Genomic DNA, 21925 nt, shown 5'->3' with positions numbered 1-21925 from the left:
TATAACGTTTCATAATGTCCCCGTGTCTCTATCTACCTTCCTGCTATACTATAACGTTTCATAATGTCCCCGTGTCTCTATCTACCTTCCTGCTATACTATAACGTTTCATAATGTCCCCGTGTCTCTATCTACCTTCCTGCTATACTATAACGTTTCATAATGTCCCCGTGTCTCTATCTACCTTCCTGCTATACTATAACGTTTCATAATGTCCCCGTGTCTCTATCTACCTTCCTGCTATACTATAACGTTTCATAATGTCCCCGTGTCTCTTCCTGCTATACTATAACGTTTCATAATGTCCCCATGTCTCTATCTACCTTCCTGCTATACTATAACGTTTCATAATGTCCCCGTGTCTCTATCTACCTTCCTGCTATACTATAACGTTTCATAATGTCCCCGTGTCTCTATCTACCTTCCTGCTATACTATAACGTTTCATAATGTCCCCGTGTCTCTATCTACCTTCCTGCTATACTATAACGTTTCATAATGTCCCCGTGTCTCTATCCCTGCTATACTATAACGTTTCATAATGTCCCCGTGTCTCTATCTACCTTCCTGCTATACTATAACGTTTCATAATGTCCCCGTGTCTCTATCTACCTTCCTGCTATACTATAACGTTTCATAATGTCCCCGTGTCTCTATCTACCTTCCTGCTATACTATAACGTTTCATAATGTCCCCGTGTCTCTATCTACCTTCCTGCTATACTATAACGTTTCATAATGTCCCCGTGTCTCTTCTACCTTCCTGCTATACTATAACGTTTCATAATGTCCCCGTGTCTCTATCTACCTTCCTGCTATACTATAACGTTTCATAATGTCCCGTGTCTCTATCTACCTTCCTGCTATACTATAACGTTTCATAATGTCCCCGTGTCTCTATCTACCTTCCTGCTATACTATAACGTTTCATAATGTCCCCGTGTCTCTTCCTGCTATACTATAACGTTTCATAATGTCCCCGTGTCTCTATCTACCTTCCTGCTATACTATAACGTTTCATAATGTCCCCGTGTCTCTATCTACCTTCCTGCTATACTATAACGTTTCATAATGTCCCCGTGTCTCTATCTACCTTCCTGCTATACTATAACGTTTCATAATGTCCCCGTGTCTCTATCTACCTTCCTGCTATACTATAACGTTTCATAATGTCCCCGTGTCTCTATCTACCTTCCTGCTATACTATAACGTTTCATAATGTCCCCGTGTCTCTTCCTGCTATACTATAACGTTTCATAATGTCCCCGTGTCTCTATCTACCTTCCTGCTATACTATAACGTTTCATAATGTCCCCGTGTCTCTTCCTGCTATACTATAACGTTTCATAATGTCCCCGTGTCTCTATCTACCTTCCTGCTATACTATAACGTTTCATAATGTCCCCGTGTCTCTATCTACCTTCCTGCTATACTATAACGTTTCATAATGTCCCCGTGTCTCTATCTACCTTCCTGCTATACTATAACGTTTCATAATGTCCCCGTGTCTCTATCTACCTTCCTGCTATACTATAACGTTTCATAATGTCCCCGTGTCTCTATCTACCTTCCTGCTATACTATAACGTTTCATAATGTCCCGTGTCTCTATCTACCTTCCTGCTATACTATAACGTTTCATAATGTCCCCGTGTCTCTCTACCTCCTGCTATACTATAACGTTTCATAATGTCCCCGTGTCTCTATCTACCTTCCTGCTATACTATAACGTTTCATAATGTCCCCGTGTCTCTATCTACCTTCCTGCTATACTATAACGTTTCATAATGTCCCCGTGTCTCTTCTACCTTCCTGCTATACTATAACGTTTCATAATGTCCCCGTGTCTCTATCTACCTTCCTGCTATACTATAACGTTTCATAATGTCCCCGTGTCTCTTACCTTCCTGCTATACTATAACGTTTCATAATGTCCCCGTGTCTCTATCTACCTTCCTGCTATACTATAACGTTTCATAATGTCCCCGTGTCTCTTCCTGCTATACTATAACGTTTCATAATGTCCCCGTGTCTCTATCTACCTTCCTGCTATACTATAACGTTTCATAATGTCCCCGTGTCTCTATCTACCTTCCTGCTATACTATAACGTTTCATAATGTCCCCCGTGTCTCTATCTACCTTCCTGCTATACTATAACGTTTCATAATGTCCCCGTGTCTCCATCTACCTTCCTGCTATACTATAACGTTTCATAATGTCCCCGTGTCTCTATCCTTCCTGCTATACTATAACGTTTCATAATGTCCCCGTGTCTCTATCTACCTTCCTGCTATACTATAACGTTTCATAATGTCCCCGTGTCTCTATCTACCTTCCTGCTATACTATAACGTTTCATAATGTCCCCGTGTCTCTATCTACCTTCCTGCTATACTATAACGTTTCATAATGTCCCCGTGTCTCTATCTACCTTCCTGCTATACTATAACGTTTCATAATGTCCCCGTGTCTCTATCTACCTTCCTGCTATACTATAACGTTTCATAATGTCCCCGTGTCTCTATCTACCTTCCTGCTATACTATAACGTTTCATAATGTCCCCGTGTCTCTATCTACCTTCCTGCTATACTATAACGTTACATAATGTCCCCGTGTCTCTTCCTGCTATACTATAACGTTTCATAATGTCCCCGTGTCTCTATCTACCTTCCTGCTATACTATAACGTTTCATAATGTCCCCGTGTCTCTATCTACCTTCCTGCTATACTATAACGTTTCATAATGTCCCCGTGTCTCTATCTACCTTCCTGCTATACTATAACGTTTCATAATGTCCCCGTGTCTCTATCTACCTTCCTGCTATACTATAACGTTTCATAATGTCCCCGTGTCTCTATCTACCTTCCTGCTATACTATAACGTTTCATAATGTCCCCGTGTCTCTATCTACCTTCCTGCTATACTATAACGTTTCATAATGTCCCCGTGTCTCTATCTACCTTCCTGCTATACTATAACGTTTCATAATGTCCCCGTGTCTCTATCTACCTTCCTGCTATACTATAACGTTTCATAATGTCCCCGTGTCTCTTCCTGCTATACTATAACGTTTCATAATGTCCCCAGTGTCTCTATCTACCTTCCTGCTATACTATAACGTTTCATAATGTCCCCGTGTCTCTATCTACCTTCCTGCTATACTATAACGTTTCATAATGTCCCCGTGTCTCTTCCTTCCTATACTATAACGTTACATAATGTCCCCGTGTCTCTTCCTGCTATACTATAACGTTTCATAATGTCCCCCGTGTCTCTATCTACCTTCCTGCTATACTATAACGTTTCATAATGCCCCCGTGTCTCTATCTACCTTCCTGCTATACTATAACGTTTCATAATGTCCCCGTGTCTCTTCTACTTCCTGCTATACTATAACGTTTCATAATGTCCCCGTGTCTCTATCTACCTTCCTGCTATACTATAACGTTTCATAATGTCCCCGTGTCTCTATCTACCTTCCTGCTATACTATAACGTTTCATAATGTCCCCGTGTCTCTATCTACCTTCCTGCTATACTATAACGTTTCATAATGTCCCCGTGTCTCTTCCTGCTATACTATAACGTTACATAATGCCCCCCGTGTCTCTATCTACCTTCCTGCTATACTATAACGTTTCATAATGTCCCCGTGTCTCTATCTACCTTCCTGCTATACTATAACGTTTCATAATGTCCCCGTGTCTCTTCCTGCTATACTATAACGTTTCATAATGTCCCCGTGTCTCTATCTACCTTCCTGCTATACTATAACGTTTCATAATGTCCCCGTGTCTCTATCTACCTTCCTGCTATACTATAACGTTTCATAATGTCCCCGTGTCTCTTCCCTTCCTGCTATACTATAACGTTCATAATGTCCCCGTGTCTCTATCTACCTTCCTGCTATACTATAACGTTTCATAATGTCCCGTGTCTCTATCTACCTTCCTGCTATACTATAACGTTTCATAATGTCCCCGTGTCTCTTCCTGCTATACTATAACGTTTCATAATGTCCCCGTGTCTCTATCTACCTTCCTGCTATACTATAACGTTTCATAATGTCCCCGTGTCTCTATCTACCTTCCTGCTATACTATAACGTTTCATAATGTCCCCGTGTCTCTATCTACCTTCCTGCTATACTATAACGTTTCATAATGTCCCCATGTCTCTATCTACCTTCCTGCTATACTATAACGTTTCATAATGTCCCCATGTCTCTATCTACCTTCCTGCTATACTATAACGTTTCATAATGTCCCCGTGTCTCTTCCTGCTATACTATAACGTTTCATAATGTCCCCGTGTCTCTATCTACCTTCCTGCTATACTATAACGTTTCATAATGTCCCCGTGTCTCTTCCTGCTATACTATAACGTTTCATAATGTCCCCGTGTCTCTATCTACCTTCCTGCTATACTATAACGTTTCATAATGTCCCCGTGTCTCTATCTACCTTCCTGCTATACTATAACGTTTCATAATGTCCCCGTGTCTCTATCTACCTTCCTGCTATACTATAACGTTTCATAATGTCCCCGTGTCTCTATCTACCTTCCTGCTATACTATAACGTTTCATAATGTCCCCGTGTCTCTATCTACCTTCCTGCTATACTATAACGTTTCATAATGTCCCCGTGTCTCTTCCTGCTATACTATAACGTTTCATAATGTCCCCGTGTCTCTATCTACCTTCCTGCTATACTATAACGTTTCATAATGTCCCCGTGTCTCTATCTACCTTCCTGCTATACTATAACGTTTCATAATGTCCCCGTGTCTCTATCTACCTTCCTGCTATACTATAACGTTTCATAATGTCCCCGTGTCTCTATCTACCTTCCTGCTATACTATAACGTTTCATAATGTCCCCATGTCTCTATCTACCTTCCTGCTATACTATAACGTTTCATAATGTCCCCGTGTCTCTATCTACCTTCCTGCTATACTATAACGTTTCATAATGTCCCCGTGTCTCTTCCTGCTATACTATAACGTTTCATAATGTCCCCGTGTCTCTATCTACCTTCCTGCTATACTATAACGTTTCATAATGTCCCCGTGTCTCTTCCTGCTATACTATAACGTTTCATAATGTCCCCATGTCTCTATCTACCTTCCTGCTATACTATAACGTTTCATAATGTCCCCATGTCTCTATCTACCTTCCTGCTATACTATAACGTTTCATAATGTCCCCGTGTCTCTTCCTGCTATACTATAACGTTTCATAATGTCCCCGTGTCTCTATCTACCTTCCTGCTATACTATAACGTTTCATAATGTCCCCGTGTCTCTATCTACCTTCCTGCTATACTATAACGTTTCATAATGTCCCCGTGTCTCTTCCTGCTATACTATAACGTTTCATAATGTCCCCGTGTCTCTATCTACCTTCCTGCTATACTATAACGTTTCATAATGTCCCCGTGTCTCTTCCTGCTATACTATAACGTTTCATAATGTCCCTGTGTCTCTATCTACCTTCCTGCTATACTATAACGTTTCATAATGTCCCCGTGTCTCTATCTACCTTCCTGCTATACTATAACGTTTCATAATGTCCCCGTGTCTCTATCTACCTTCCTGCTATACTATAACGTTTCATAATGTCCCCGTGTCTCTTCCTTCCTGCTATACTATAACGTTTCATAATGTCCCCGTGTCTCTATCTACCTTCCTGCTATACTATAACGTTTCATAATGTCCCCGTGTCTCTATCTACCTTCCTGCTATACTATAACGTTTCATAATGTCCCCGTGTCTCTTCCTGCTATACTATAACGTTACATAATGTCCCCGTGTCTCTATCTACCTTCCTGCTATACTATAACGTTTCATAATGTCCCCGTGTCTCTTCCTGCTATACTATAACGTTTCATAATGTCCCCGTGTCTCTATCTACCTTCCTGCTATACTATAACGTTTCATAATGTCCCCATGTCTCTATCTACCTTCCTGCTATACTATAACGTTTCATAATGTCCCCGTGTCTCTTCCTGCTATACTATAACGTTTCATAATGTCCCTGTGTCTCTATCTACCTTCCTGCTATACTATAACGTTTCATAATGTCCCCGTGTCTCTATCTACCTTCCTGCTATACTATAACGTTTCATAATGTCCCCGTGTCTCTATCTACCTTCCTGCTATACTATAACGTTACATAATGTCCCCGTGTCTCTATCTACCTTCCTGCTATACTATAACGTTTCATAATGTCCCCGTGTCTCTATCTACCTTCCTGCTATACTATAACGTTTCATAATGTCCCCGTGTCTCTTCCTGCTATACTATAACGTTTCATAATGTCCCCGTGTCTCTATCTACCTTCCTGCTATACTATAACGTTTCATAATGTCCCCGTGTCTCTTCCTGCTATACTATAACGTTTCATAATGTCCCCGTGTCTCTATCTACCTTCCTGCTATACTATAACGTTTCATAATGTCCCCGTGTCTCTATCTACCTTCCTGCTATACTATAACGTTTCATAATGTCCCCGTGTCTCTATCTACCTTCCTGCTATACTATAACGTTTCATAATGTCCCCGTGTCTCTATCTACCTTCCTGCTATACTATAACGTTTCATAATGTCCCCGTGTCTCTATCTACCTTCCTGCTATACTATAACGTTTCATAATGTCCCCGTGTCTCTATCTACCTTCCTGCTATACTATAACGTCCCCGTGTCTCTTCCTGCTATACTATAACGTTTCATAATGTCCCCGTGTCTCTATCTACCTTCCTGCTATACTATAACGTTTCATAATGTCCCCGTGTCTCTATCTACCTTCCTGCTATACTATAACGTTTCATAATGTCCCAGTGTCTCTATCTACCTTCCTGCTATACTATAACGTTTCATAATGTCCCCGTGTCTCTATCTACCTTCCTGCTATACTATAACGTTTCATAATGTCCCCGTGTCTCTTCCTGCTATACTATAACGTTTCATAATGTCCCCGTGTCTCTATCTACCTTCCTGCTATACTATAACGTTTCATAATGTCCCCGTGTCTCTATCTACCTTCCTGCTATACTATAACGTTTCATAATGTCCCCGTGTCTCTATCTACCTTCCTGCTATACTATAACGTTTCATAATGTCCCCGTGTCTCTATCTACCTTCCTGCTATACTATAACGTTTCATAATGTCCCCGTGTCTCTATCTACCTTCCTGCTATACTATAACGTTTCATAATGTCCCCGTGTCTCTATCTACCTTCCTGCTATACTATAACGTTTCATAATGTCCCCGTGTCTCTTCCTGCTATACTATAACGTTTCATAATGTCCCCGTGTCTCTATCTACCTTCCTGCTATACTATAACGTTTCATAATGTCCCCGTGTCTCTTCCTGCTATACTATAACGTTTCATAATGTCCCCGTGTCTCTATCTACCTTCCTGCTATACTATAACGTTTCATAATGTCCCCGTGTCTCTATCTACCTTCCTGCTATACTATAACGTTTCATAATGTCCCCGTGTCTCTTCCTGCTATACTATAACGTTACATAATGTCCCCCGTGTCTCTTCCTGCTATACTATAACGTTTCATAATGTCCCCGTGTCTCTATCTACCTTCCTGCTATACTATAACGTTTCATAATGCCCCCGTGTCTCTATCTACCTTCCTGCTATACTATAACGTTACATAATGTCCCCGTGTCTCTTCCTGCTATACTATAACGTTTCATAATGTCCCCGTGTCTCTATCTACCTTCCTGCTATACTATAACGTTTCATAATGTCCCCGTGTCTCTATCTACCTTCCTGCTATACTATAACGTTTCATAATGTCCCCGTGTCTCTATCTACCTTCCTGCTATACTATAACGTTTCATAATGTCCCCGTGTCTCTTCCTGCTATACTATAACGTTTCATAATGCCCCCGTGTCTCTATCTACCTTCCTGCTATACTATAACGTTTCATAATGTCCCCGTGTCTCTATCTACCTTCCTGCTATACTATAACGTTTCATAATGTCCCCGTGTCTCTTCCTGCTATACTATAACGTTTCATAATGTCCCCGTGTCTCTATCTACCTTCCTGCTATACTATAACGTTTCATAATGTCCCCGTGTCTCTATCTACCTTCCTGCTATACTATAACGTTTCATAATGTCCCCGTGTCTCTATCTACCTTCCTGCTATACTATAACGTTTCATAATGTCCCCGTGTCTCTATCTACCTTCCTGCTATACTATAACGTTTCATAATGTCCCCGTGTCTCTATCTACCTTCCTGCTATACTATAACGTTTCATAATGTCCCCGTGTCTCTTCCTGCTATACTATAACGTTTCATAATGTCCCCGTGTCTCTATCTACCTTCCTGCTATACTATAACGTTTCATAATGTCCCCGTGTCTCTATCTACCTTCCTGCTATACTATAACGTTACATAATGTCCCCGTGTCTCTATCTACCTTCCTGCTATACTATAACGTTTCATAATGTCCCCATGTCTCTATCTACCTTCCTGCTATACTATAACGTTTCATAATGTCCCCATGTCTCTATCTACCTTCCTGCTATACTATAATGTTTCATAATGTCCCCGTGTCTCTTCCTGCTATACTATAACGTTTCATAATGTCCCCGTGTCTCTATCTACCTTCCTGCTATACTATAATGTTTCATAATGTCCCCGTGTCTCTTCCTTCCTGCTATACTATAACGTTTCATAATGTCCCTGTGTCTCTATCTACCTTCCTGCTATACTATAACGTTTCATAATGTCCCCGTGTCTCTATCTACCTTCCTGCTATACTATAACGTTTCATAATGTCCCCGTGTCTCTATCTACCTTCCTGCTATACTATAACGTTTCATAATGTCCCCGTGTCTCTATCTACCTTCCTGCTATACTATAACGTTTCATAATGTCCCCGTGTCTCTATCTACCTTCCTGCTATACTATAACGTTTCATAATGTCCCCGTGTCTCTTCCTGCTATACTATAACGTTTCATAATGTCCCCGTGTCTCTATCTACCTTCCTGCTATACTATAACGTTTCATAATGTCCCCGTGTCTCTATCTACCTTCCTGCTATACTATAACGTTTCATAATGTCCCCGTGTCTCTATCTACCTTCCTGCTATACTATAACGTTTCATAATGTCCCCGTGTCTCTATCTACCTTCCTGCTATACTATAACGTTTCATAATGTCCCCGTGTCTCTTTCTACCTTCCTGCTATACTATAACGTTTCATAATGTCCCCGTGTCTCTATCTACCTTCCTGCTATACTATAACGTTTCATAATGTCCCCGTGTCTCTTCCTGCTATACTATAACGTTTCATAATGCCCCCGTGTCTCTATCTACCTTCCTGCTATACTATAACGTTTCATAATGTCCCCATGTCTCTTCCTGCTATACTATAACGTTTCATAATGTCCCCGTGTCTCTATCTACCTTCCTGCTATACTATAACGTTTCATAATGTCCCCATGTCTCTATCTACCTTCCTGCTATACTATAACGTTTCATAATGTCCCTGTGTCTCTTCCTTCCTGCTATACTATAACGTTTCATAATGTCCCTGTGTCTCTATCTACCTTCCTGCTATACTATAACGTTTCATAATGTCCCCGTGTCTCTATCTACCTTCCTGCTATACTATAACGTTTCATAATGTCCCCGTGTCTCTTCCTGCTATACTATAACGTTTCATAATGTCCCCGTGTCTCTATCTACCTTCCTGCTATACTATAACGTTTCATAATGTCCCCGTGTCTCTATCTACCTTCCTGCTATACTATAACGTTTCATAATGTCCCCGTGTCTCTTCCTGCTATACTATAACGTTACATAATGTCCCCGTGTCTCTATCTACCTTCCTGCTATACTATAACGTTTCATAATGTCCCCGTGTCTCTTCCTGCTATACTATAACGTTTCATAATGTCCCCGTGTCTCTATCTACCTTCCTGCTATACTATAACGTTTCATAATGTCCCTGTGTCTCTATCTACCTTCCTGCTATACTATAACGTTTCATAATGTCCCCGTGTCTCTATCTACCTTCCTGCTATACTATAACGTTTCATAATGTCCCCGTGTCTCTATCTACCTTCCTGCTATACTATAACGTTTCATAATGTCCCCGTGTCTCTTCCTGCTATACTATAACGTTTCATAATGTCCCCATGTCTCTATCTACCTTCCTGCTATACTATAACGTTTCATAATGTCCCCGTGTCTCTATCTACCTTCCTGCTATACTATAACGTTTCATAATGTCCCCGTGTCTCTTCCTGCTATACTATAACGTTTCATAATGTCCCCGTGTCTCTATCTACCTTCCTGCTATACTATAACGTTTCATAATGTCCCCGTGTCTCTATCTACCTTCCTGCTATACTATAACGTTACATAATGTCCCCGTGTCTCTTCCTGCTATACTATAACGTTTCATAATGTCCCCGTGTCTCTATCTACCTTCCTGCTATACTATAACGTTACATAATGTCCCCGTGTCTCTATCTACCTTCCTGCTATACTATAACGTTTCATAATGTCCCCGTGTCTCTATCTACCTTCCTGCTATACTATAACGTTTCATAATGTCCCCGTGTCTCTTCCTGCTATACTATAACGTTTCATAATGTCCCCGTGTCTCTATCTACCTTCCTGCTATACTATAACGTTTCATAATGTCCCCGTGTCTCTATCTACCTTCCTGCTATACTATAACGTTTCATAATGTCCCCGTGTCTCTATCTACCTTCCTGCTATACTATAACGTTTCATAATGTCCCCGTGTCTCTTCCTGCTATACTATAACGTTTCATAATGTCCCCGTGTCTCTATCTACCTTCCTGCTATACTATAACGTTTCATAATGTCCCCGTGTCTCTATCTACCTTCCTGCTATACTATAACGTTTCATAATGTCCCCGTGTCTCTTCCTTCTATACTATACATATATATATATTCAGGGGACTCAGCGGGGTAGCTTGTTCCATCTAACAGGGGACTCCGTAGGGTAGCTTGTTCCATCTAACAGGGGACTCAGTGAGGTAGATTGTTACTTCTAACTGGGGACTCAGTGGTGTAGCTTGTTCCATCTAACAGGGGACTCAGAGGTGTAGCTTGTTCCTTCTAACAGGGGACTCAGTGGTGTAGCTTGTTCCTTCTAACAGGGGACTCAGTGGTGTAGCTTGTTCCTTCTAACTGGGGACTCAGCGGGGTAGCTTGTTCCTTCTAACAGGGGACTCAGTGGGGTAGCTTGTTCCTTCTAACAGGGGACTCAGTGAGGTAGCTTGTTCCTTCTAACAGGGGACTCAGTGGTGTAGCTTGTTCCTTCTAACAGGGGACTCAGTGGGGTAGCTTGTTCCTTCTAACAGGGGACTCAGTGGGGTAGCTTGTTCCTTCTAACAGTGGACTCAGTGAGGTAGTTTGTTACTTCTAACATGGGACCCAGCGGGGTACCTTGTTCCTTCTAACAGGGAGGTAGCTTGTTCCTTCTAACAGGGGACTCAGTGGTGTAGCTTGTTCCTTCTAACAGGGGACTCAGTGGGGTAGCTTGTTCCTTCTAACAGGGGACTCAGTGGGGTAGCTTGTTCCTTCTAACAGGGGACTCAGTGGGGTAGCTTGTTCCTTCTAACAGGGTATTCAGTGGGGTAGCTTGTTCCTTCTAACAGGGGACTCAGTGGTGTAGCTTGTTTCTACTAACAGGGGACTCAGTGAGGTAGCTTGTTCCTTCTAACAGGGGACTCAGTGGGGTAGCTTGTTTCTTCTAACAAGGGACCAGGTGGGGTAGCTTGTTCCTTCTAACAGGGGGGTAGCTTGTTCCTTCTAACAGGGGACTCAGTGGGGTAGTGAGTTCCTTCTAACATGGGACTCAGTGCTAAGGGCTGTACTAAGGGCGGTATCCAGGCTGTACTAAGGGCTGTATGTTGGCTGTACTAAGGGCTGTATCCAGGCTGTACTAAGGGCTGTATTTTGGCTGTAATAAGGGCTGTATTTTGGCTGTACTAAGGGCTGTATCCAGGCTGTACTAAGGGCTGTATTTTGGCTGTACTAAGGGCTGTACTAAGGGCTGTATCCAGGCTGTACTAAGGGCTGTATTTTGGCTGTACTAAGGGCTGTATTTTGGCTGTACTAAGGGCTGTATCCAGGCTGTACTAAGCGCTGTACTAAGGGCTGCCAGGCTGTACTAAGGGCTGTATTCAGGCTGTACTAAGGGCTGTATTCAGGCTGTACTAAGGGCTGTATCCAGGCTGTACTAAGGGCTGTATCAGGGCTGTACTAAGGGCTGCCAGGCTGTACTAAGGGCTGTATTCAGGCTGTACTAAGGGCTGTATTCAGGCTGTACTAAGGGCTGTATCCAGGCTGTACTAAGGGCTGAATCAGGGCTGTACTAAGGGCTGTACTAAGGGCTGTATCCAGGCTGTACTAAGGCCTGTATCAGGGCTGTACTAAGGGCTGTACTAAGGGCTGTACTAGGGGCTGTATCCAGGCTGTACTAAGGGCTGTATTAAAGGCTGTACTAAGGGCTGTATCAGGGTTGTACTAAGGGCTGTATTAAGGGCTGTATCCAGGCTCTACTAAGGGCTGTATGCAGGCTGTACTAAGGGCTGTATTAAGGGCTGTATCCAGGCTGTACGAAGGGCTGTACTAAGGGCTGTATCCAGGCTGTACTAGGGGCTGTATCCAGGCTGTACTAAGGGCTGTACTAAGGGCTGTATTAAGGGCTGTATCCAGGCTGTACGGAGGGCTGTACTAAGGGCTGTATGCAGGCTGTACTAAGGGCTGTATTAAGGGCTGTATCCAGGCTGTACTAAGGGCTGTATTCAGGCTGTACTAAGGGCTGTACTAAGGGCTGTACTAAGGGCTGTACTAAGGACTGTACTAAGGGCTGTATTCAGGCTCTACTAAGGGCAGTACTAAGGGCTGTACTAAGGGCTGTATCCAGGCTGTACTAAGGGCTGTATCCAGGCTGTACTAAGGGCTGTATCCAGGCTCTACTAAGGGCTGTACTAAGGGCTGTACTAAGGGCTGTACTAAGTGCTGTACAAAGGGCTGTACAAAGGGGTGTACTAAGGGCTGTACTAAGGGCTGTATCCAGGCTGTACTAAGGGCTGTATCCAGGCTATACTAAGGGCTGTATCCAGGCTGTACTAAGGGCTGTATCCAGGCTGTACTAAGGGCTGTATCCAGGCTGTACTAAGGGCTGTATCCAGGCTGTACTAAGGGCTGTATCCAGGCTGTACTAATGGCTGTATTCAGGCTGTACTAAGGGCTGTATCCAGGCTGTACTAAGGGCTGTATCCAGGCTGTACTAAGGGCTGTATCCAGGCTGTACGAAGGGCTGTATCCAGGCTCTACTAAGGGCTGTATCCAGGCTGTACTAAGGGCTGTATCCAGGCTCTACTAAGGGCTGTACTAAGGGCTGTATCCAGGCTGTACTAAGGGCTGTACTAAGGGCTGTATGCAGGCTGTACTAAGGGCTGTATCCAGGCTGTACTAAGGGCTGTATCCAGGCTCTACTAAGGGCTGTACTAAGGGGTGTACTAAGGGCTCTACTAAGGGCTGTATCCAGGCTGTACTAAGGGCTGTATCCAGGCTCTACTAAGGGCTGTACTAAGGGCTGTATCCAGGCTGTACTAAGGGCTGTATCCAGGCTGTACTAAGGGCTGTATTCAGGCTGTACTAAGGGCTGTATCCAGGCGGTACTAAGGGCTGTATCCAGGCTGTAATAAGGGCTGTACTAAGGGCTGTACTAAGGGCTGTATTCAGGCTGTACTAAGGGCTGTACTAAGGGCTGTATCCAGGCTGTACTAAGGGCTGTACTAAGGGCTGTACTAAGGGCTGTAATAAGGGCTGTATCCAGGCTGTACTAATGGCTGTATTCAGGCTCTACTAAGGGCTGTATCCAGGCTGTACTAAGGGCTGTATCCAGGCTGTACTAAGGGCTGTATCCAGGCTGTACTAAGGGCTGTATCCAGGCTGTACTAAGGGCTGTATCCAGGCTGTACTAAGGGCTGTATCCAGGCTGTACTAAGGGCTTTATCCAGGCTGTACTAAGGGCTGTACTAAGGGCTGTATCCAGGCTGTACTAAGGGCTGTATCCAGGCTGTAATAAGGGCTGTATCCAGGCTGTACTAATGGCTGTATTCAGGCTGTACTAAGGGCTGTATCCAGGCTGTACTAAGGGCTGTACTAAGGGCTGTATCCAGGCTGGAATAAGGGCTGTATTTTGGCTGTACTAAGGGCTGTATCCAGGCTGTACTAAGGGCTGTATCCAGGCTGTACTAAGGGCTGTATCCAGGCTGTACTAAGGGCTGTATCCAGGCTGTACTAAGGGCTGTATTAAGGGCTGTATCCAGGCTGTACTAAGGGCTGTATCCAGGCTGTACTAAGGGCTGTATTCAGGCTCTACAAAGGGCTGTATACAGGCTGTACTAAGGGCTGTATTCAGGCTCTACTAAGGGCTGTATCCAGGCTGTACTAAGGGCTGTATTCAGGCTCTACTAAGGGCTGTATCCAGGCTATACTAAGGGCTGTATCCAGGCTGTACTAAGGGCTGTATCCAGGCTGTACTAAGGGCTGTATCCAGGCTATACTAAGGGCTGTATTCAGGCTGTACTAAGGGCTGTATCCAGGCTGTACTAAGGGCTGTACTAAGGGCTGTATTAAGGGCTGTATCCAGGCTGTACTAAGGGCTGTATTCAGGCTCTACTAAGGGCTGTACTAAGGGCTGTATCCAGGCTATACTAAGGGCTGTATCCAGGCTGTACTAAGGGCTGTATCCAGGCTGTACTAAGGGCTGTACTAAGGGCTGTACTAAGGGCTCTACTAAGGGCTGTATCCAGGCTGTACTAAGGGCTCTACTAAGGGCTGTATCCAGGCTGTACTAAGGGCTGTATCCAGGCTGTACTAAGGGCTCTACTAAGGGCTGTATCCAGGCTGTACTAAGGGCTGTGTCCAGGCTGTACTAAGGGCTGTATCCAGGCTGTACTAAGGGCTGTATCCAGGCTGTACTAAGGGCTGTACTAAGGGCTCTACTAAGGGCTGTATCCAGGCTGTACTAAGGGCTGTATCCAGGCTGTACTAAGGGCTGTACTAAGGGCTGTATTAAGGGCTGTATCCAGGCTGTAATAAGGGCTGTATCCAGGCTGTACTAAGGGCTGTATCCAGGCTGTACTAAGGGCTGTATTTTGACTGTACTAAGGGGTGTACTAAGGGCTGTATCCAGGCTGTACTAAGGGCTGTATCCAGGCTGTAATAAGGGCTGTATCCAGGCTGTACTAAGGGCTGTATTAAGGGCTGTATCCAGGCTGTACTAAGGGCTGTATTTTGGCTGTACTAAGGGGTGTACTAATGGCTGTATCCAGGCTGTACTAAGGGCTGTATCCAGGCTGTACTAAGGGCTGTATCCAGGCTGTACTAAGGGCTGTATCCAGGCTGTACTAAGGGCTGTATCCAGGCTGTACTAAGGGCTGTATCCAGGCTATACTAGGGGCTGTTTCCAGGCTGTACTAAGGGCTGTATCCAGGCTGTACTAAGGGCTGTATCCAGGCTGTACTAAGGGCTGTATCCAGGCTATACTAGGGGCTGTTTCCAGGCTGTACTAAGGGCTGTATCCAGGCTGTACTAAGGGCTGTATCCAGGCTGTACTAAGGGCTGTATCCAGGCTATACTAGGGGCTGTATCCAGGCTGTACTAAGGGCTGTATCCAGGCTGTACTAAGGGCTGTATTAAGGGCTGTATCCAGGCTGTACTAAGGGCTGTATCCAGGCTGTACTAAGGGCTGTATCCAGGCTGTACTAAGGGCTGTATCCAGGCTGTACTAAGGACTGTATCCAGGCTCTACTAAGGGCTGTATTCAGGCTCTACTAAGGGCTGTACTAAGGGCTGTATCCAGGCTGTACTAAGGGCTGTACTCCAGGCTGTACTAAGGGCTGTATCCAGGCTGTACTAAGGGCTGTATCCAGGCTGTACTAAGGGCTGTATTTTGGCTGTACTATGGGCTGTACTAAGGGCTGTATTCAGGCTGTACTAAGGGCTGTATCCAGGCTGGAATAAGGGCTGTATTTTGGCTGTACTAAGGGCTGTATCCAGGCTGTACTAAGGGCTGTATCCAGGCTGTACTAAGGGCTGTATCCAGGCTTTACTAAGGGCTGTATCCAGGCTGTACTAAGGGCTGTATTAAGGGCTGTATCCAGGCTGTACTAAGGGCTGTATCCAGGCTGTACTAAGGGCTGTATTCAGGCTCTACTAAGGGCTGTATCCAGGCTGTACTAAGGGCTGTATCCAGGCTATACTAAGGGCTGTATTCAGGCTGTACTAAGGGCTGTATCCAGGCTGTACTAAGGGCTGTACTAAGGGCTGTATTAAGGGCTGTATCCAGGCTGTACTAAGGGCTGTATCCAGGCTGTACTAAGGGCTGTATTCAGGCTCTACTAAGGGCTGTACTAAGTGCTGTATCCAGGCTATACTAAGGGCTGTATCCAGGCTGTACTAAGGGCTGTATCCAGGCTGTACTAAGGGCTGTATCCAGGCTGTACTAAGGGCTGTACTAGGGCTCTACTAAGGGCTGTATTCAGGCTGTACTAAGGGCTGTATCCAGGCTGTACTAGGGCTCTACTAAGGGCTGTATCCAGGCTGTAATAAGGGCTGTATCCAGGCTGTACTAAGGGCTGTATCCAGGCTGTACTAAGGGCTGTATCCAGGCTGTACTAAGGGCTGTACTAAGGGCTCTACTAAGGGCTGTATCCAGGCTGTACTAAGGGCTGTATCCAGGCTGTACTAAGGGCTCTAATAAGGGCTGTATCCAGGCTGTAATAAGGGCTGTATCCAGGCTGTACTAAGGGCTGTATCCAGGCTGTACTAGGGCTGTATCCAGGCTGTACTAAGGGCTGTATCCAGGCTGTACTAAGGGCTGTATCCAGGCTGTAATAAGGGCTGTATCCAGGCTGTACTAAGGGCTGTATTAAGGGCTGTATCCAGGCTGTACTAAGGGCTGTATTTTGGCTGTACTAAGTGGTGTACTAAGGGCTGTATCCAGGCTATACTAAGGGCTGTATCCAGGCTGTACTAAGGGCTGTATCCAGGCTGTACTAAGGGCTGTATCCAGGCTATACTAGGGGCTGTTTCCAGGCTGTACTAAGGGCTGTATCCAGGCTGTACTAAGGGCTGTATTAAGGGCTGTATCCAGGCTGTACTAAGGGCTGTATCCAGGCTGTACTAAGGGCTGTATCCAGGCTGTACTAAGGGCTGTATCCAGGCTGTACTAAGGGCTGTATCCAGGCTGTACTAAGGGCTGTACTAAGGGCTGTACTAAGGGCTGTACTAAGGGCTGTATCCAGGCTGTACTAAGGGCTGTATCCAGGCTGTACTAAGGGCTGTACTAAGGGCTGTACTAAGGGCTGTATCCAGGCTCTACTAAGGGCTGTACTAAGGGCTGTATCCAGGCTGTACTAAGGCCTGTATCCAGGCTGTACTAAGGGCTGTATCCAGGCTGTACTAAGGGCTGTATCCAGGCTGTACTAAGGGCTGTACTAAGGGCTGTACTAAGGGCTGTACCCAGGCTGTACTAAGGGCTGTATCCAGGCTGTACTAAGGGCTGTACTAAGGGCTGTACTAAGGGCTGTATCCAGGCTGTACTAAGGGCTGTATCCAGGCTGTACTAAGGGCTGTATTTTGGCTGTACTATGGGCTGTACTAAGGGCTGTATTCAGGCTGTACTAAGGGCTGTATTTTGGCTGTACTATGGGCTGTACTACAAATTTAAATAAAGATGATTAAGGAGGTTGGAATTCCCATCTCCTTTAAAAAAAATATATAATAAAAACTCCATCGAGAGAGTTCAAAATAAACTTTATTTAACCAGAACGTCCTAACCAACCCAGTACTGTCTTAGGTGGCATCAACAGGGTCTTCCCTCCTCTCTCTCCTGGTCTTCTAGAGCATCAACAGCCTGTCTTCCCTCATCTCTCTCCTGGTCTTCTAGAGCATCAACAGCCTGTCTTCCTCCTCTCTCTCCTGATATTCTAGAGCATCTTCTAGAGCATCAACAGCCTGTCTTCCCTCCTCTCTCCTGATATTCTAGAGCATCTTCTAGAGCATCAACAGCCTGTCTTCCCTCCTCTCTCCTGGTCTTCTAGAGCATCAACAGCCTGTCTTCCCTCCTCTCTCTCCTGGTCTTCTAGAGCATCAACAGCCGGTCTTCCCTCCTCTCTCCTGGTCTTCTAGAGCATCAACAGCCTGTCTTCCCTCCTCTCTCCCTGGTCTTCTAGAGCATCAACAGCCTGTCTTCCCTCCTCTCTCTCCTGATATTCTAGAGCATCTTCTAGAGCATCAACAGCCTGTCTTCCTCCTCTCTCTCCTGATATTCTAGAGCATCTTCTAGAGCATCAACAGCCTGTTTTCCCTCCTCTCTCCTGGTCTTCTAGAGCATCAACAGCCTGTCTTCCCTCATCTCTCTCCTGGTCTTCTAGAGCATCAACAGCCTGTCTTCCCTCCTCTCTCTCCTGGTCTTCTAGAGCATCAACAGCCTGTCTTCCCTCCTCTCTCTCCTGGTCTTCTAGAGCATCAACAGCCTGTCTTCCCTCCTCTCTCTCCTGATATTCTAGAGCATCTTCTAGAGCATCAACAGCCTGTCTTCCTTCCTCTCTCTCCTGATATTCTAGAGCATCTTCTAGAGCATCAACAGCCTGTCTTCCTTCCTCTCTCTCCTGATATTCTAGAGCATCAACAGCCTGTCTTCCCTCATCTCTCTCCTGGTCTTCTAGAGCATCAACAGCCTGTCTTCCCTCCTCTCTCTCCTGGTCTTCTAGAGCATCAACCGCCTGTCTTCCCTCCTCTCTCTCCTGATCTTCTAGAGTATCAACAGCCTGTCTTCCCTCCTCTCCCAACTGATCTTCTAGAGCATCAACCGCCTGTCTTCCCTCCTCTCTCTCCTGGTCTTCTAGAGCATCAACAGCCTGTCTTCCCTCATCTCTCTCCTGATCTTCTAGAGTATCAACAGCCTGTCTTCCTCCTCTCTCTCCTGGTCTTGTAGAGCATCAACAGCCTGTCTTCCCTCCTCTCTCCTGGTCTTGTAGAGCATCAACAGCCTGTCTTCCCTCCTCTCTCCTGGTCTTCTAGAGCATCAACATCCTGTCTTCCCCTCCTCTCTCTCCTGGTCTTCTAGTGCATCAACAGCCTGTCTTCCCTCCTCTCTCTCTGGTGTTCTAGAGCATCAAGAGCCTGTCTTCCCTCCTCTCTCTAGTGATCTTCTAGGGCATCATCTAGAGCATCAACATCCTGTCTTCCCTCCTCTCTCTAGTGATCTTCTAGGGCATCTTCTAGAGCATCAAGAGCCTGTCTTCCCTCCTCTCCCACCTGATCTTCTAGAGTATCAACAGCCTGTCTTCCCTCCTCTCTCCTGGTCTTCTAGAGCATCAACAGCCTGTCTTCCCTCCTCTCTCTCCTGGTCTTCTAGAGCATCAACAGCCTGTCTTCCTCCTCTCTCTCCTGGTCTTCTAGAGCATCAACAGCCTGTCTTCCCTCATCTCTCTCCTGGTCTTCTAGAGCATCAACAGCCTGTCTTCCTCCTCTCTCTCCTGGTCTTCTAGAGCATCAACAGCCTGTCTTCCCTCATCTCTCTCCTGGTCTTCTAGAGCATCAACAGCCTGTCTTCCCTCCTCTCTCCTGGTCTTCTAGAGCATCAACAGCCGGTCTTCCCTCCTCTCTCTCCTGGTCTTCTAGAGCATCAACAGCCTGTCTTCCCTCATCTCTCTCCTGGTCTTCTAGAGCATCAACAGCCTGTCTTCCCTCCTCTCTCTCCTGATATTCTAGAGCATCTTCTAGAGCATCAACAGCCTGTCTTCCCTCCTCTCTCTCCTGATATTCTAGAGCATCTTCTAGAGCATCAACAGCCTGTCTTCCCTCCTCTCTCCTGGTCTTCTAGAGCATCAACAGCCTGTCTTCCCTCCCTCTCTCTCCTGGTCTTCTAGAGCATCAACAGCCGGTCTTCCCTCCTCTCTCTCCTGGTCTTCTAGAGCATCAACAGCCTGTCTTCCCTCCTCTCTCCCTGGTCTTCTAGAGCATCAACAGCCTGTCTTCCCTCCTCTCTCTCCTGATATTCTAGAGCATCTTCTAGAGCATCAACAGCCTGTCTTCCCTCCTCTCTCCCTGATATTCTAGAGCATCTTCTAGAGCATCAACAGCCTGTTTTCCCTCCTCTCTCCTGGTCTTCTAGAGCATCAACAGCCTGTCTTCCCTCATCTCTCTCCTGGTCTTCTAGAGCATCAACAGCCTGTCTTCCCTCCTCTCTCTCCTGGTCTTCTAGAGCATCAACAGCCTGTCTTCCCTCCTCTCTCTCCTGGTCTTCTAGAGCATCAACAGCCTGTCTTCCCTCCTCTCTCTCCTGATATTCTAGAGCATCTTCTAGAGCATCAACAGCCTGTCTTCCTTCCTCTCTCTCCTGATATTCTAGAGCATCTTCTAGAGCATCAACAGCCTGTCTTCCTTCCTCTCTCTCCTGATATTCTAGAGCATCAACAGCCTGTCTTCCCTCATCTCTCTCCTGGTCTTCTAGAGCATCAACAGCCTGTCTTCCCTCCTCTCTCTCCTGGTCTTCTAGAGCATCAACCGCCTGTCTTCCCTCCTCTCTCTCCTGATCTTCTAGAGTATCAACAGCCTGTCTTCCCTCCTCTCCCAACTGATCTTCTAGAGCATCAACCGCCTGTCTTCCCTCCTCTCTCTCCTGGTCTTCTAGAGCATCAACAGCCTGTCTTCCCTCATCTCTCTCCTGATCTTCTAGAGTATCAACAGCCTGTCTTCCTCCTCTCTCCTGGTCTTGTAGAGCATCAACAGCCTGTCTTCCCTCCTCTCTCCTGGTCTTGTAGAGCATCAACAGCCTGTCTTCCCTCCTCTCTCCTGGTCTTCTAGAGCATCAACATCCTGTCTTCCCTCCTCTCTCTCCTGGTCTTCTAGTGCATCAACAGCCTGTCTTCCCTCCTCTCTCTCCTGGTGTTCTAGAGCATCAAGAGCCTGTCTTCCCTCCTCTCTCTAGTGATCTTCTAGGGCATCATCTAGAGCATCAACAGCCTGTCTTCCCTCCTCTCTCTAGTGATCTTCTAGGGCATCTTCTAGAGCATCAAGAGCCTGTCTTCCCTCCTCTCCCACCTGATCTTCTAGAGTATCAACAGCCTGTCTTCCCTCCTCTCTCCTGGTCTTCTAGAGCATCAACAGCCTGTCTTCCCTCATCTCTCTCCTGGTCTTCTAGAGCATCAACAGCCTGTCTTCCCTCCTCTCTCTCCTGGTCTTCTAGAGCATCAACAGCCTGTCTTCCCTCATCTCTCTCCTGGTCTTCTAGAGCATCAACAGCCTGTCTTCCCTCCTCTCCCACCTGATCTTCTAGAGTATCAACAGCCTGTCTTCCCTCCTCTCTCCTGGTCTTCTAGAGCATCAACAGCCTGTCTTCCCTCCTCTCTCTCCTGGTCTTCTAGAGCATCAACAGCCTGTCTTCCCTCCTCTCTCTCCTGGTCTTCTAGAGCATCAACAGCCTGTCTTCCCTCATCTCTCTCCTGGTCTTCTAGAGCATCAACAGCCTGTCTTCCCTCCTCTCTCTCCTGGTCTTCTAGAGCATCAACAGCCTGTCTTCCCTCATCTCTCTCCTGGTCTTCTAGAGCATCAACAGCCTGTCTTCCCTCCTCTCTCCTGGTCTTCTAGAGCATCAACAGCCGGTCTTCCCTCCTCTCTCTCCTGGTCTTCTAGAGCATCAACAGCCTGTCTTCCCTCATCTCTCTCCTGGTCTTCTAGAGCATCAACAGCCTGTCTTCCCTCCTCTCTCTCCTGATATTCTAGAGCATCTTCTAGAGCATCAACAGCCTGTCTTCCCTCCTCTCTCCTGATATTCTAGAGCATCTTCTAGAGCATCAACAGCCTGTCTTCCCTCCTCTCTCCTG

The sequence above is a fragment of the Oncorhynchus masou genome, unplaced genomic scaffold (assembly GCF_036934945.1).
Source record: "Oncorhynchus masou masou isolate Uvic2021 unplaced genomic scaffold, UVic_Omas_1.1 unplaced_scaffold_2685, whole genome shotgun sequence".
In the NCBI taxonomy this organism is placed as follows: Eukaryota; Metazoa; Chordata; class Actinopteri; order Salmoniformes; family Salmonidae; genus Oncorhynchus; species Oncorhynchus masou.
The sequence above is the reverse complement of the archived record's forward strand: the minus strand, read 5'-3'. Positions refer to the sequence as shown.